This window comes from Triticum urartu, chromosome 2 (genome assembly GCF_003073215.2).
Source record: "Triticum urartu cultivar G1812 chromosome 2, Tu2.1, whole genome shotgun sequence".
Lineage (NCBI taxonomy): Eukaryota > Viridiplantae > Streptophyta > Magnoliopsida > Poales > Poaceae > Triticum > Triticum urartu.
This window is the reverse complement of record NC_053023.1, coordinates 356,137,790-356,153,639: the sequence shown is the minus strand read 5'-3', so window position 1 is coordinate 356,153,639 and position 15,850 is coordinate 356,137,790.

Below are 15,850 nucleotides of genomic sequence, written 5' to 3'. Positions count from 1 at the left end.
ATATGTTGGAGATGTATCAGTCCATTAGGGAAACTAAGGGATATTAAGGCTTCCTTTTAATAGAGAACTGGAACAAAGTATTAACACATGGTGAATACATGAACTCCTCGAATTACTGTCATCCCCTGTGAGTATCCCAACTATTGTCACTTTGGGGTCTACGGATCAGAACAATTACAAGTGCATATAACTAGCAGATAGGATCAAGAACTCAAATATATTCATGAAAACATAGAGGGTTCAGATTTGAAATCATGGCACCCGGGCCCTAGTGACAATCATTAAGCATAGCAATGTTATAGCAACATCAATCTCAGAACATAGTGGATAGTAGGGATCAAGCCATAACAAATTGAATTGATAACATGGCAAATCTCATCCAACTCCATCACCGCCCAGCAAGCCTATGTAGGAATTACTCACTCTCGGTGGTGAGCATCATGGAATTGTTGATGGAGAAGGGATGATGATGATGACGGCGATGAATTCCACCCTCTAGGCCCCGAACGGACTCCAGATCAGCCCTCTTGATGAAGAACGGGAGGTGGTGGTGGCTCCCTATCGTGAAACGCAATGATTCCTTCTCTGATTATTTTTTCTCCGCGAGATGGTATTTATGGAGTTGGACTTAGGGCAAACAAAGGCATGGGAACCCACGAGATCACAGGGCACGCCCCTTGAGCTCGTGCATCCTGGGTGGCCCCCCTTCAATAGTTATCACTACTACCGGATGGTCCTAATGTGACAGTACGATCAGAGACCCTTCGATGAAACTGTGTGCGATGCATTAATCGCAAATGGTGGTGTAAGAAAATCGTCAAAAAATGAGACAAACTATTTGGGATGGCGGAGACATCAAACACGATTCAGACTATGTTATGTGTGTGATTAGCGGCATAGGGTTCACTCGAATGAACTATTTGCAATGATCGTAACAATAGAAACGGTCTGCCACATGAAGGTGTGTGCGATATACGTCATATAGTTCACTCGGATGAACTATTTGTGATTACGCAACACAATAGAAACAGCTATCCAGATCAAGGTGTGTGCAATATAGGGCATACAGTTTACTCAGATGAACTATTTGCGATGAGCCAAGACAACAGAAATGGTTCAACTTAACAAGATGTGTGTGATACGCGGCAAACAGGTGAGTAATCAGAAATGTGTCGGAAGACAGATAATAACACAGACGATTGCTGCTAATACCCGTGCCTGTTGTGGGCAAATGCTTGCTGGTATGTAATTGTCAGTGATTGATGAAATCATCACCGAAGGGTGATACATCCATTTTGCATCATGCTTTTATATCAATATTTATTGCATTATGGGTTGTTATTACACATTATGTCACAATACTTATGCCTATTCTCTCTTATTTTATAAGGTTTACATGAAGAGGGAGAATGTCGGCAGCTGGAATTCTGGGCTGGAAAAGGAGCAAATATTAGAGACCTATTCCGCACAACTCCAAAGGTCCTGAAACTTCACGGAGGCACGTTTTGGAATATATTAAAAATATTGGGCGAAGAAAGAACCAAAGGGGGGCCATGCACCATCCACGAGGGTGGGGGGCGTGCCCTACCCCCTGGGCGCGCCCACTACCTTGTGGGCCCCCTAACAGGCCTCCGGTGCCCATCTTCTGCTATATGAGGTCTTTCGTCCGTAAAAAAAATCATAAGCAAGCTCACGGGACGAAACTCTGCCGCCACATGGCGGAACCTTGGCCGAACCAATCTAGGGCTCTGGTGGAGCTGTTCTGCCAGGGAAACATCCCTCCGGGAGGGGGAAATCATCACCATCGTCATCACCCTTGATCCTCTCAGCGAGACGGGGTCAATCTCCATCAACACCTTCACCAGCACCATCTCCTCTCAAACCCTAGTTCATCTCTTGTATCCAATCTTTGTCTCAAAACCTCAGATTGGTACCGGTGGGTTGCTAGTAGTGTTGATTACTCCTTGTAGTTGATGCTAGTTGGTTTACTTGGTGGAAGATCATATGTTCAGATCCTTTATGCATATTAATACCCCTCTGATTATGAACATGAATATGATTTTTGAGTAGTTACGTTTGTTCCTGAGGACATGGGAGAAGTCTTGCTATAACTAGTCATGTGAATTTGGTATTCGTTCGATATTTTGATGAGATGTATGTTGCCTCTCCTCTAGTGGTGTCATGTGAACATCGACTACATGACACTTCACCATTGTTAGGGCCTAGGGGAAGGCATTGGGAAGTAATAAGTAGATGATGGGTTGCTAGAGTGACAGAAGCTTAAACCCTAGTTTATGAGTTGCTTCGTAAGGGGCTGATTTGGATCCATATGTTTCATGCTATGGTTAGGTTTACCTTAATACTTCTTTTGTAGTTGCGGATGCTTGCAATAGGGGTTAATCCTAAGTGGGATGCTTGTCCAAGGAAGGGCAGTACCCAAGCACCGGTAGACCTACATATCAAATTATCAAAGTACCAAACGTGAATCATATGAGTGTGATGAAAACTAGCTTGACGATAATTCCCATGTGTCCTCGGGAGCGCTTTCCTTTATGTAAGAGTTTGTCCAGGCTTTTCCTTTGCTACAAAAGGGATTGGGCCATCTTGCTGCACCTTATTTACTTCTATTACTTGTTACCCGTTACACATTACCTTATCACAAAACTATCTTTTACCGATAATTTCAGTGCTTGCAGAGAATACCTTACTGAAAACTGCTTATCATTTCCTTCTGCTCCTCGTTGGGTTAGACACTCTTACTTATCGAAAGGACTACGATAGATCCCCTATACTTGTGGGTCATCAAAGGGTTCCCTAGTTTACTCCGTGTGCAATGTTATTTGCTTTGTCTTCAGATGAACAACATATATAACCAAAAATAAACATCCAATTACATAAGTGACTATACAAAACATTCGCACACACCTCAATAAACAATCGCATGCATTATAAACTAGGAGGAACGATCATCCAATCATCTACCTCTTCTGAGGCTGCCCCCATTCCTCCGTAGCTCGATCCCTCGTCTGGGGCAGGACGGAGGCACGTCCTCATGTCAATGATCTGCCTATACATCTTGTAGCTTGTGTACGCGTCCTTGACCGTGTACTTGACGTGTTCTTCATCTAGTCTCTGCTCCCAGGCACTGTGCCGTGCAGTCTTGTCCTTGTTGCACGCAGCCTTCATGTTCTTGTAGTAGGGGTCGATGATGGCCGAGGTGAGGTCAACCAGGGAGTTCTGCTTGTTCTTCGGGCTGCCCCAGACCCTGTAGTGGTGGCGGATGTCGACAAGGTTCTAGCAGGCCAAGCCCGAAACCTTGAGCGCTTTTAGATCGTTGATGATGTCCACCATAGCGAAACTGTAGTCGCGCCTGTTGATAAACCTGGAGAAACGCTCGCAAGGCCTTGTGGCCAGGCAATAGTGGTAGACCAGGACGTGATGGCGCTTGCACAACTGGGCGACGGTAACCTTCTGATCACGCCCGGCATGACCGCCGGTGAACTCGAGGTCGAAGCCGACCACATGGTACTTGTCCTCGGCAAGCAACTGATCCATAGTTTGGATGGAGCTCTCCACCAAGATCGGCTCGTTCATGTACACCACCGAGAGGTCCTTTCCCCTCATGTGGGTGTCCACTATGTGAGGCGAGGTGAACTATCGTCTGTTGTTGTCATCAGCCACGGGGAGTGACATTGGAGTTGCTGGATATCCTCTCAGTATGTGTCGTCGTGGGTGTGCTTAATTATTGTGTCGTGGGGCATAAGAGATGAAGGTAAATGGCCGCGGAAATAAATGGGGGTCGGGCGGCCTGGATTCTCGGCACGTCCGCATGACAATTTTTGCAGCGGGTAACTACATCGTCGCGCCGCGCCTGGTGCAACCACATGCATAATGGCAGCACGAACGTAGGTGATCGTGTGCCATCCCCAAACACTGGCAGCATGCGTGGAGGGACGCTGGCAGAGTGCACGGAGGGATGGAGAGGAGAGCGTGTGCGGCAGGACATGAGCAGAGAGCGACGCGGCCGCCTCAACCACGAGCAACCACACACATAGAGTAGTTTGGCCGGCAGTTGCGAGCCAGCGACATGATGTGAAACTACGTCCCATTCCACATCACACGGTGGTTGAACAATCGTTCGCGACGTGTGTAGAGAGCGGACATGTGCTACTACCTCCGTCCTGGTTTATTAATCCCCTTTATATTCTGTGCCATATTTTGACCTTAAATTTAACTAACAAAATGTTGATGCATGTTATGGAAAATAATATAATTGGAAACAATGTTCGAATACGAATCCAAGGATATACTCTTTGGTAGCATGCATTCGTATTTTATTAGTTAAATCTCTAGTCAAAATGTGGCACAAAAATACAAACATGACTTATAAAGCAGGACGGAGGTAGTAGGTAATTAAATCGCAAACGTTTTTTATTTATTAACCGTATGTGTACGTGTCATTTCGTCCTCCTCTCGAAAGTCTTGTCACCCCGCTGCCGCGGACAGCTTCGAGCGCAAACTTCAGCACCGCGCATGCGTCCTTTTGGTCAAACAATGACTCTAAGTGGTGCCAATGAATCGTAAGTGAGCCTGTTCCCGTGCAACCGCGCAGGTTCCCATGCATAGCCGCGCAAGCTTCCCGCCCGACTCGGCAAAATCCCCCAAAATCAAAATATTTACCAGCCTGCTATATAAACCCTTACGACCGGCAAGTCCCGCATCGTATTTGCCCCTCCCTCCCTATAGCTTATCTTGTCTGCTTCGCCCACAATCGCCAATGGCACCGGTCCGCCATCATCGCTCAGCCACTCCGCCCTCATTAGAGGACAGCTCCAGCTCGGAGGCTACACCAAGGTGGCGGCATTCCCCGACGTAGTGTAGTGCGCGTGGCATCCCTGTTGGGTGTGCGCGGAACACCCATCACACCCTCCGCCGCCGCTTCCCGTCGGTAGCTGTTGCCGGTCGCCATTGCCGCCACCCACCGTGGCAGCCACACCACCATCGAAAGCCAGGGCCATCATCCGCTCCACCTCCATAGACCGAAGGCGGGAGGTGGCCGACGTGGCTGCCACCCCATTATCGGCCACTGTGCCATCACCCACTCCGCCATCGCAGCCCAAAGGTGGGAGGTGGTGGTCGTGGCCGCCATCCCATCGTCGGTCGCCGTGTCCGCCAGCCCACCGTCGACCGCTGGGGTCATAACCTGCTTCGCCACTGCCGCCTGAAGGAGGGAGGCTGAGGTGGAGGCCTGCACGTGCGCCAGCGACCTTGCGTGCTACATCAAGTTCCTGCGGGAGGAGGAGGAGCGCCTCGTCAAGTACGCAAAGAGCCTTACCGCCGCTGTGGTCGCAGCACACGCCACCGCAGAGGCGAGGAATGAGGAGATCTATGAGGGGTCCCGCCGCTTCGAGTGGGGTCATCTGGAGCGGCAGAGGGCGTTAGAGGTGAGCGTCGCTGAAGGTGCAGCAGCGACAGGCACCGTATTGCAGTTGTCTAGCTCGTCGGTAGGCTCTTCCTCCTCTGCCTCTTACTTAGCGCGCTCGACAGAGGAGAGGATGCTAGAAGTAATACAAAGCCCATCCGTAGTAGTATTTAGGGGCTATTTTGTTCAGTTCATCTGACTATAGATGTGGTTTGAACTATACTACGTACTTAAAATTAGCTAGTATATATAGCTGAACTAGCTATTTCAGTACGTGGTTAGCAACAATTGGGGAAAAGTTTGGTCGTTTCAGCTGTCAAGTTGAACTGTTTGTATAAAGAACGATTGCTTAATCTATGAATGAAATCTATGATTACTGAAAATTAGATAGTACTAGTGATTTTTAGCTGCAATTTTTTACAAATGGCAGGGTTACAAGGTTGACAAAGGGCAATGTTACTAGATCGACAAATGTCAATCTTTCCAGCTTGACAAATGGCAATATACCCAATATGACATATGCAAACCTTACCAAATTTTCTGTACATGGTTGCACACGGGTCATCAGAAAAAACCATTTGCGCTGAAGGGATGTACAAATCCCGCACGCCGCATTTTGTCTTGGCTTAGTGGCGAAGGAACCATAGCTCTCACTTTGCATAACGTGTTAAATATGAACTGTTTGAGATGAAGAGATGCACAAATCCTGCACGGAAAATTTACCCTTGGCTTAGTGGAGAAGGACCATAGCTCTCGCTTTCCATACGGGTGTTCTATCTAAAATGTTTGCGATGGAGAGATGCACAAATCCTGCGCAATACATTTCCCTTGGCTTACAGAGGAAGCTGTCGGTTTGCATGCGGGTGTTTTGTGTAAATGGTTTGTGATGAGTGTTTTAAATTTGAAAACCATTTATGTTTTTAATATATTTGATAAGTCTGTACATTCAAACCATAGGTTTCATTCAGTAACACTGTGACTTTATAACCATATACGACCGAGATACTAATTGCGGCGGTGGTGGAGGCGACATGCTATGCCAATGCTGCGATGTAGCGGTCGACGACAGCGTCCCATGACGCTGAGGGGGCACGGCCATGAAAGTTAAAGGGCTCGCTTCCCAGTGAGCCTGCGCACCATACAACTCGCACGCTTCCTAGTGAGCCTGCACACCGGTGGACTGCTTGCACGACTCCCGGGTAGCCTGCGCAGCGGACTGCGCTCGCATGCCTCTCGTCTACTCAAGCAGCTGTCCGCACGGCACCTCCTAGCCATTAAAAGTTTGATGTGTGGCGTCACGTGAATGGTTAGCAGAATGCCCACGATTTAAATTATACAAATGTTTGAGATATAACGAGGCAACTATTTGTTTTCAAAATGCCTTTGCTGGCCGTTAATTCGTGCGCCTTCTATCAAATTGGACACGAAAAATAACACAACATATGGTGCCATTCCATGATAGCACATGCCAAGTTTCATTAATTTCAGAGGAGTTGTGGATTTAGTAGAATTTTAAAACCAAGTATCTCAATGTTATCGGCCAAGCCACGATGCCCAGGTGTTTGAAGTTCATTCCCATTTCTTGCATGGGACCTAAGCATGCACCCAAGGGCACACATATGATTTTTCAACCCAATTTTCTACACTGGAGCATGTGCCTGTAGTTCAAATTTGAATTATGCACATAAAATGCCTAGAAAACTCGGTTAATGTATAAAAATGTCCAAACAAACCGCGAATAATTCCAAAATTTTAACATAACACCCCTATCGGTGTGTGTTGTATCTAGAAAAAAAATCAAGGCAAGAAGGGGCATCAAATGTTGTTTCGTCTGGAAAGGTGACACACCTTCCCTACCGGACCACAGGGCTTCTTGTGAGAAGCTCTGGTTTGTGAGGGGTGTATACCATAACTTGCCCCAAATGGGACAAATTTTTTACCACAACATGTTGGTGCCATTCCATGATAGCATGACAAGTTTCATGAATTTTAGACGAGTTTTGGATTTACTGGAATTTAAATACCAAGTATCTCAACGTTTGCCGACAAGCAACAGTGCCGAGGTGTTTGAAACTCATTCCCATTTCTTGCATGGGTCAAGGACATACATTTGATTTTTCAACCCATTTTCTGCACTGGAGCAAGTGCATGTAGTTCAGATTTGAATTATGCACATAAACTGCCCGCAAAACTCGGTTAATGTATAAAAATGTCCTAATGAACCCGGAAAATTTTCAAATTTAGCCACGACACTCCTGTTGGTCTATGTTGCCACTAGGCAGAACCATGAGGTTCTAATGAAAGAAAAAATAGGCAACAAATATCGTTTCGTCCACAAAGGTCATAAGTTCCCTACCGAAACCATGAGGCTTCATGTGAGAAGCTTTGGTTTTTTAGAAGGTTATACCCAAATCTAAATGAATTTCAGACAAGTTTTGGATTTACTAGAATTTAAAAACCATGTATCTCAATTTTTGTGGCCAAGCGACAATGCCGAGTTGTTTGAAATTCATTCCCATTTCTTGCGTGGGACCTAAGCATGCACCTAATGACACATATTTGATTTTCCAACAGCATGTGAATGTAGTTCAAATTTAATTTATGCACATAAAATGCCAAGAAAACTCAGTTAATGTATAAAAATGTCCTAACAAACCATGGAAAAGTACAAAATTTAAAACAACACTCCTGTTGTGCTATGTTCACACTAGATAAAAATTGAAAGCAAGAAGAGGTATCGTTTCGTGCACAACGGCCCTACCGGAACCATGAGGCTTCTTGTGAGAAACTCTGGTTTGTGACAAGCTTATACCCAAATCTGCCCCAAATGGGATTTATTTACCACAACATTTTTGTGCCATTCCATGATAGCATGCCAAGTTTCAAGGAATTTTAGACGAGTTTTGAATTCACTAAAACTTGAAAACCATGTATCTTAATGTTTGCGGCCGAGCGACGGTGCCGAGGTGTTTCAAATTCATTCCCATTTCTTGTGTGGGACCTAAGCATGCACCAAAGGACACACATTTGATTTTTCAACACATTTTTCTGCACTAGAGCTGATGAGGACATCAATACCATTGTTACACCTGAAAGTGCGTTATATCGACTAGAGGGGGGGTGAATAGGCGATTTTTATGAAAGTCTTCAAAACGTGGAAGTTATGAAGACAAACAGTAGAGAATATGCCTATCACTATGCAGCGAAAGTTAGATTACACTAGGCAAGCCATGGTCAAGTATTCAATAGAGTGAAAGCACAATGACAATTAGCTGCAGTGTAATAAGGATCAGGTAGGAAGAAGTTATGAAGCCAAACAAATCATACAGTTACGTTGTGAAGACAAAAGATATAGCAAGCATGCAATGGCTTCACAATGAGTAACAGTAAGTAAAAGGAAGTGAAGATGAAACCAGTGGCTCATTGAAGACAATGATGTGTTGGACCAGTTCCAGTTGCTGTGACAACTGTACGTCTGGTTGGAGCGGCTAGGTATTTAAACCTTAGGACACACAGTCCCGGACACCCAGTCCTGAACACGCAGCTCAGGACACCAAGTCCTCACCGTATTCTCCTTGAGCTAAGGTCACTTAGTCCTCGCCCAATCACTCTGGTAAGTCTTCAAGGTAGACTCCCAAACCTTCACAGACTTCGTTCACTGGCAATCCACAATGTCTCTCGGATGCTCTGAACGCGACGCCTAACCGTCTGGAGGATGCACAATCCTCAAGTGTAATAAGTCTTCAGATCACTCAGACAAGAAGACTTAAGTGAGCCCAATTTACTCTGGCTCTGGGTGGTTAGGGCTTTCTCCTCGCTAGGAATTTTCTCTCAAAGGCTTCGAGGTGGGTTGCTCTCAAACGACAAAAGCCGTGCACTGAAATCTGAGCAGCCAACCATTTATTGTTGTAGGGGGTGGGCTATTTATAGCCACTTGGCAACCCGACCTGATTTGTCCGAAATGACCCTGGGTCACTAAGGAACTGACACGTGTCTCAACGGTCAGATTTCAAACTCTCATGGCAACTTACTTGGGCTACAAGCAAAGCTGACTTGTCCGGCTCTGGACAAGATTCGCTCTCATTGTCTTCACTCGAAGACATAGGTTTTTGGTTTAGGCATCACTTCAGTCATTCTGACTGGTTCTCCTGGACCCCACTTAACAGTACGGTGGTTCCTATGACTCACACAAAGAAAAAGAACTACGAAAGATCTAAGTCTTCGAGCTCCATAGGCTTCATATGTCTTCTCTTGTCATAGTCTTCAATGTGAATATCTTCATATACCACCTTTGACTTCAATGTCTTCATACATTTTTAGGGGTCATCTCTGGTAGTAAAACCGAATCAATGAGGGACTTCTATCCTGTGTTATCCTGCAATTCTCACAAACACATTAGTCCCTCAACTAGGTTTGTCGTCAATACTCCAAAACCAACTAGGGGTGGCACTAGATGCACTTACAATCTCCCCCTTTTTGGTGATTGATGACAAACTAGTTGAAGTTTTCAACGGGGAATATAGTCTGTGAAATTGTAAAGGATAAGGAATTGTCTTCATAAGTTGCAAGGGCTCCCCCTGAAGATGTGCATATAGTTAATTTGCTTTTGGAATGCAAATGCACATGGCAGGTTGTACTTGTGGAGATCCACTTCAGCTTATGATGACAATCCACTATGCATGTGAAGTATATGAAGATAATGACATGCATAATGGAAAATGGACGTCTGCAGAATGAGATAAGTGCGGAATTTATCGTCGCACATGCGGAATTTATCTTCGCAAAACAGGGTGGCAAACAAGTAGCAGACGACCATCTGGTTTAAGTGTTACAACTCATAAGAACCAAATGTAGCAAAAACGAGAGTTGTAAGCACGAAGCAAAATATAAGGCACCCGCCCATATGAACCCGCTTGAAGACTATCAATATCTCATATGCTTCTCCCCCTTTTGTCAGTAATGACCAAAAAGGTTTGAAGACATAGAGTCTCTACTCGTTCCCATGAGGAGTAGGTGAAGTAGCAGGGTTGTTGGTGTTGGTTGGCGGTGCAGAAGAGCTTGGAGGTGCTGAAGCATATGGCGGTGAAGTAGCATCGTCTTCTTCCTCAATGATTCTGGCAGTGACTGTGGCAGCAGAGGAAGAGAACTCAGAGTCTTCAAGGGATGGAGTTCCCAGCAGCACAGCTCTTCGAGGAGGTGTGGAGTCAAACTTGAATCTCTCAGTGAAGCCATCCTCTTGAAGATCAGCTTCAGAAAGCATCATCGTTAGCCCTTTCCATGTGCGGCGACAGGTTTCATGTGCAACGAATGCATTCTTGGTGGCAAGATTTTGGATGCGATTTACATCCACCAAGAGGCTTTTCATCTGTCTCTTCAACCAGTCATGATGCCTATCCTGCTTTTGATGAAGGGCCACAAGAAGCTCTCGGTCGTTGAGAACACGAGTGCGCTTCTTGGGTCTTGAAGCAGTGGCACTGTCAGTGGCTTCAGTTGACGCAGGGTGTGGTGCACGTGTAGTGCCAGCCAATGGATACACCCTGGAGATGGCTTCAACACCTTCAACGTTTTGAGTGAAGCTCTGGTGTTCTGCATTCTGAAGACTCAGAGGTTGCTTGGCAGGTTCAGGATAGATGGCTTCAGCAGAGGTATCCACATCAGGCAAGAAGATCCGATGGTTGCGGGCTGAGGGCTGATACGAGATGGCAGAGTGAAGTTTGATCAGCCTCATTACCCAAGGAGCATAGAACTTTAAACCAAACAGATGAGCCAGATGCAGCTAGTTGGCGTATGAAGAAATCCTGTGCGTTGAAGCATTTTGCCATGAAGGATACAGAATATCAGAGTCTTCATTGCACCCTCGATCTTGGCATTTGGAGAGTGTCCTTTAATGGGCCAGAGAGTCCGCCGGATGATGTGATAGATGGTCCTGGGCAGGTACTCAAGGTCTTCAACGAAGAACTCTGTGGGATAAGGAGCATCGTGGGGCAATGGCTTCATCATGGAGAGCATCTGACTCATATTCGGTTCAGGCCTCTGAAATATGCTCTCAATAGCTTCAGTGTGTAGCCGACAGCCTTGCTCGAAGAATTCGCCTGGAGTGGGCAGGCCAGTGAGCTCAATGATATCAAATGCATTGGCTTCATGATGAACGTTGCCGGTCATCCACTCCAGGACCCAAGTCTTCGGATCTCTGTTGTATCCTTTGATGTGCAGTGTGGCATAGAATTGTAGCAGGAGCTCTTCGTTCCAATGCTCTTCATCAGTGACAAACTGCAGCAGACCCACTTGTTTGAAGCAATCCAACGCTTCCTCTAGACAGGGCAGACCAGCAATAGCTTCAACATCAAGGCGCTTGTGCGGGAAAATGCGACCTTGGTTGTACAGTATGCAAGAGTAGTAGCTGCGCTGAGGATAGCTCCAGAACCTATCTGATGAAATCCTTTCCCTTGAATAGGGGTTCTTGGAGCTATTGAAGAAAGTATTATCTGCCCTGAAGCCATTGATGTTGAAGGAGCCAGGTGCTGATGCAGGACCTGGAAACCTTGGCAGTCTTGGGATTGGCTTCTGGACCTGAGGCCTGTGCTCAACATGATAGTTGAATTGGGGACCGGCAGCAGACTCAGGAACAGAAGGTGGGTTCAGTGGCTTCACTGTCTTCAGAATCTTTTGCTGGGGAGGGCTCCACATTAGCTTCGTTATTGGTTGTGGCAGCCTCAAGATTTTCATCCTCTGCTTGATTAGCAGGAGGGTCTGTCACAAGAACGTTCTCCTGGAGAAATTCTTCTTGGTGGAGCAGATGAGTGGGCTCTTGTGGTACTTCTTCTGCGGCTGATGCAGCCGGAATGTCTTCAGCATAGACTTGAGGCCTTGGACCTTTGTGAAGCCTGCGGAACGCAGACGACGCCTGTGGGGTTGGAGTGGGCTGGGCCTCATAGTCTTCTTCCTCTTGAGGGCGATCCGCCCATGAAGCATCCTGTGTAATTGGCGTCAGTGGACGACCAACGCTGATGAGTTCGCTGTGTTCTAACTGAGGAAGGGCTGCATCATCTGCTACATTGTCACGATGACCAATGTCTTCAGCAGCGATGGGATCAGCTGCTGGAATATCTTCAGCGTCAGGAGCCTCTGTGGAAGCAGGCTCATGAACCGTCAGTTGACGTTCTGCGTCAGGGTGAATCATAAAGATGGGTTCAACTATCAAGGGCTCTGTGGGAGTAGCCCGAGCTTTCTTGGTCTTTCTCCTTTTCATGCTGGGGGCAGTAGGAGAGGCTTCTGAGCTTTTCCTCTTCCTGGCTTCGGCCTAGCAGTTCTTGTCTTCTTGAGCTCTGAAGCTGTTGACCGGCTCTTTGGCTTCGAGCCAGTCGTTGCAGTTGGGAAGACAAGCGGAACTGCTTCCTGCCTTGGTGCCTCTGGTTCAGCTGGAACAGTCTTCTTCTTTTTCTTTGCGGCCATCTTGGGGTCGATGCCAGGACGCCCAAGTGCCTTGCGCTTCTCAGCCTCATTGTAGGCTTGCACACATCTGTCAGCCAGAGACTTCATCCGCTCACGTGAACCCTGAGCTTCTGCACGCTTCTTCAGAAAGTTTTCCTTTAGCTCATGCAACATGATCTTGAAGCTCTTGTTGAAGATTTCTGCTTCTTCTTTGCTCTTGATGAGTTGCTCAAGAGCGTCTTCTCCAAGATCTTCATCACTTGACAGATCAATGGCTTCACTGCGCAGGATGGCAGCAGTTGTGAGCTCTTTGCCAGTGTGAGACTGAGGCATCTTGTCCTTCTGGTGCCTTGAGACGCGTGATAAGTCTTCAGACTGCACACTGTCTTCAGGAGGTGCAGTCGCCAATGGCTTCGCCTTTGAGATTTTTGGTGAAGGGGCTGGCTTTGAAGCTTTTGGCTTCTTCAACTGCTTAGGCTTCGGCACTGCAGGCACTGCTGGCGCTTCATCAGACTCAGTGTCAGCTGCAGGCTCATTCACTGCAGTCCCTTGAACCAAGATGTAGGTGATGAGGCCTTCAAGGTTGGCATACGGACCGATGACATTGGGTTCTGCTTCTCGTGTGCCATCTGCCCTTGGTGCTGAGGGACCAGGGTTGAAGTCTAACCCAAATTTCTTCTTGTTCTGCTTCGCTGAGTTTTGGGCAAACTGGAAGTTGCGCTTGAACAGATTGTCGTCACAACACCAGAGTAGTGACGAGATGTGCATCATCAGGCTGTGGCCCACGAACATGCATGGATAGAAGCTTTGGGCAATAGCTTCATCTCTGGACCTGGGTACAAGGTTCTTGTATAAGATGTCTCCCCACGGTCTTTTGATGGCATCTTCTCAGCATACTCTTGGGTTGTGAAGCGGTATTTGAACCATTGTTCTGCCCAATAGCGTTCGAATCCATTGGATTCGGGTCTTGCGCTGACCATAATTCTCTTCAGGATCTGTTTTATACATTTCTGCCAGTTCATCAGGCAGATCTTTGGATGTTCCTCCACGTCGCTGTCTGCCTTCCTTGCTGCTGTTTCTGAAGCCATAAACCTTAACTTGGAAGGCTTCAAGACGTTCAAAGGCTTCAAAGGCTTTCTTTTGCTTGCTGGACCAACAGGAACTGGCTTCAGGAGAATTTATGTGATGCTGTAAGAATTCTGCAAATGAATGCAGACTATGAGAACCAAAGGATTCTCCCACGGACATGTACCTGTGACAGCATTAAGGTGCGAGGGAAGGGGAAGAGGTCATATGCATTCTCAGAAGATTTTGAAGATAAATCAGTTTAGAAGACATTGACCTCATCGTGCGAAGACATTCACTCATAGATAAGAAGTTGGTTCCAGATTTGTACGAATCCACAGATCAGTACAAGTGAGGAATCTAACTACTTTGTGAAGCACAAGTGAATATACTAGGCATGTTATGAGATGCAGTTTGAGAGAGATCTAGTTTGTGTGAAAAACTACTTGTGGTAGAAAGTGACAGATCAATAGGATCAACGGTGCTGTAAAAAGGGAGTTTTATTTACCACACTGAGAACTGCTAGACGGAGTGGGAGATGAGGCCGAGCAGTTCACTCGTCGTGCCCTAACTTGGCGACGGCGGAGAGGACGATGTCCGCGGTCGGCGTGAAGACGGCGTCGGAGAGGTTGCGGCAGCGAAGCGCTTCGTCCCGGCGTCGTCGAGAGCTAGCAGTGGCGCTAGGGTTTCGTGCGAGGGTGGAAGAAGAGATAATTACCGCTGTGAGTGTGTATTTATAGGCACAGGGGCGGCACTATGCTATTACACAGGTGCCCCTGGCGATTCGCATCTGAGGAACGTGGCCATGCGGTATTTTGGGGGGTTCCACGTCCCACGCACGCCTGGATTGGGGGTGGTCGTTTCCTACTTCTCCGGATTTCATGTGGATAAATGAGCATTGAAAACGGACTTAATGTTGTCTCTGTGTCTTCTGCTGACAAGGACGCAGAGAAGACATTCGACAGTTTCAATAGAATGCATATGACTTGGAGAGATAGAGTTTGAGATAGAAAGCATAGAGAAGTTGGGGTCCGATCACATTCACTTAGTTCAAAAGATTCAACACGAAGACATAGCTATAAGTGAATGCTGTAGAGGACAGAACACTAGCATATATATATATATAATCAACATAGTGAAGATAATCATGAAAATATGTTGAGTTCGAAGCCAAACCAAATGTGAAGACATTGCAAGGTAACGCCATGAGTGAAACACTTCAAAATAGAACGTTTGGTGGTGGCGTTACCCACCGTATAGGAAGTATTAGACCCAGACACGGCGCACAATTATCGTGGCGCTCCGAAGTCAAATTCCACATTAATGTTTCACACTTAGAATGTATGTCTTCATTGATTGAAGATATACTTCACTTCGTGTGTTGCACATCTAAGTCATCAATATGCATAAGGGTTAGGATGTGTGCCTGATCACAGGACATTTGAGGATTCCAGGATATTTAGCTCACACACTTGCAAAACCTCTTCTCATCCAAGGGCTTGGTGAAGATATCTGCCAATTGCTCTTCAGTGTTGACGTGTATGATATCAATGTCTTCCTTCACAACATGATCTCTGAGAAAGTGATGACGAATTTCAATGTGCTTTGTCTTCGAGTGCTGAACTGGGTTGTTGGCAATCTTGATGGCGCTTTCGTTGTCGCAGTAGAGTGGCACTTGCTTCAGATGAATGCCATAGTCTTTGAGTGTTTGCTTCATCCACAGAAGCTGAGCGCAGCAAGATATCCAGCAGCAATGTATTCAGATTCAGCAGTGGAGAGAGATACACAGTTCTGCTTCTTTGAAGACCAACATACAAGTGATCGTCCCAGAAAGTGACATGTGCCTGATGTAGACTTGCGATCAACTTGTCACCAGCATAATCAGCATCCGAGAATCCAACCAGATCAAACTCTGAGCCCTTTGGATACCAT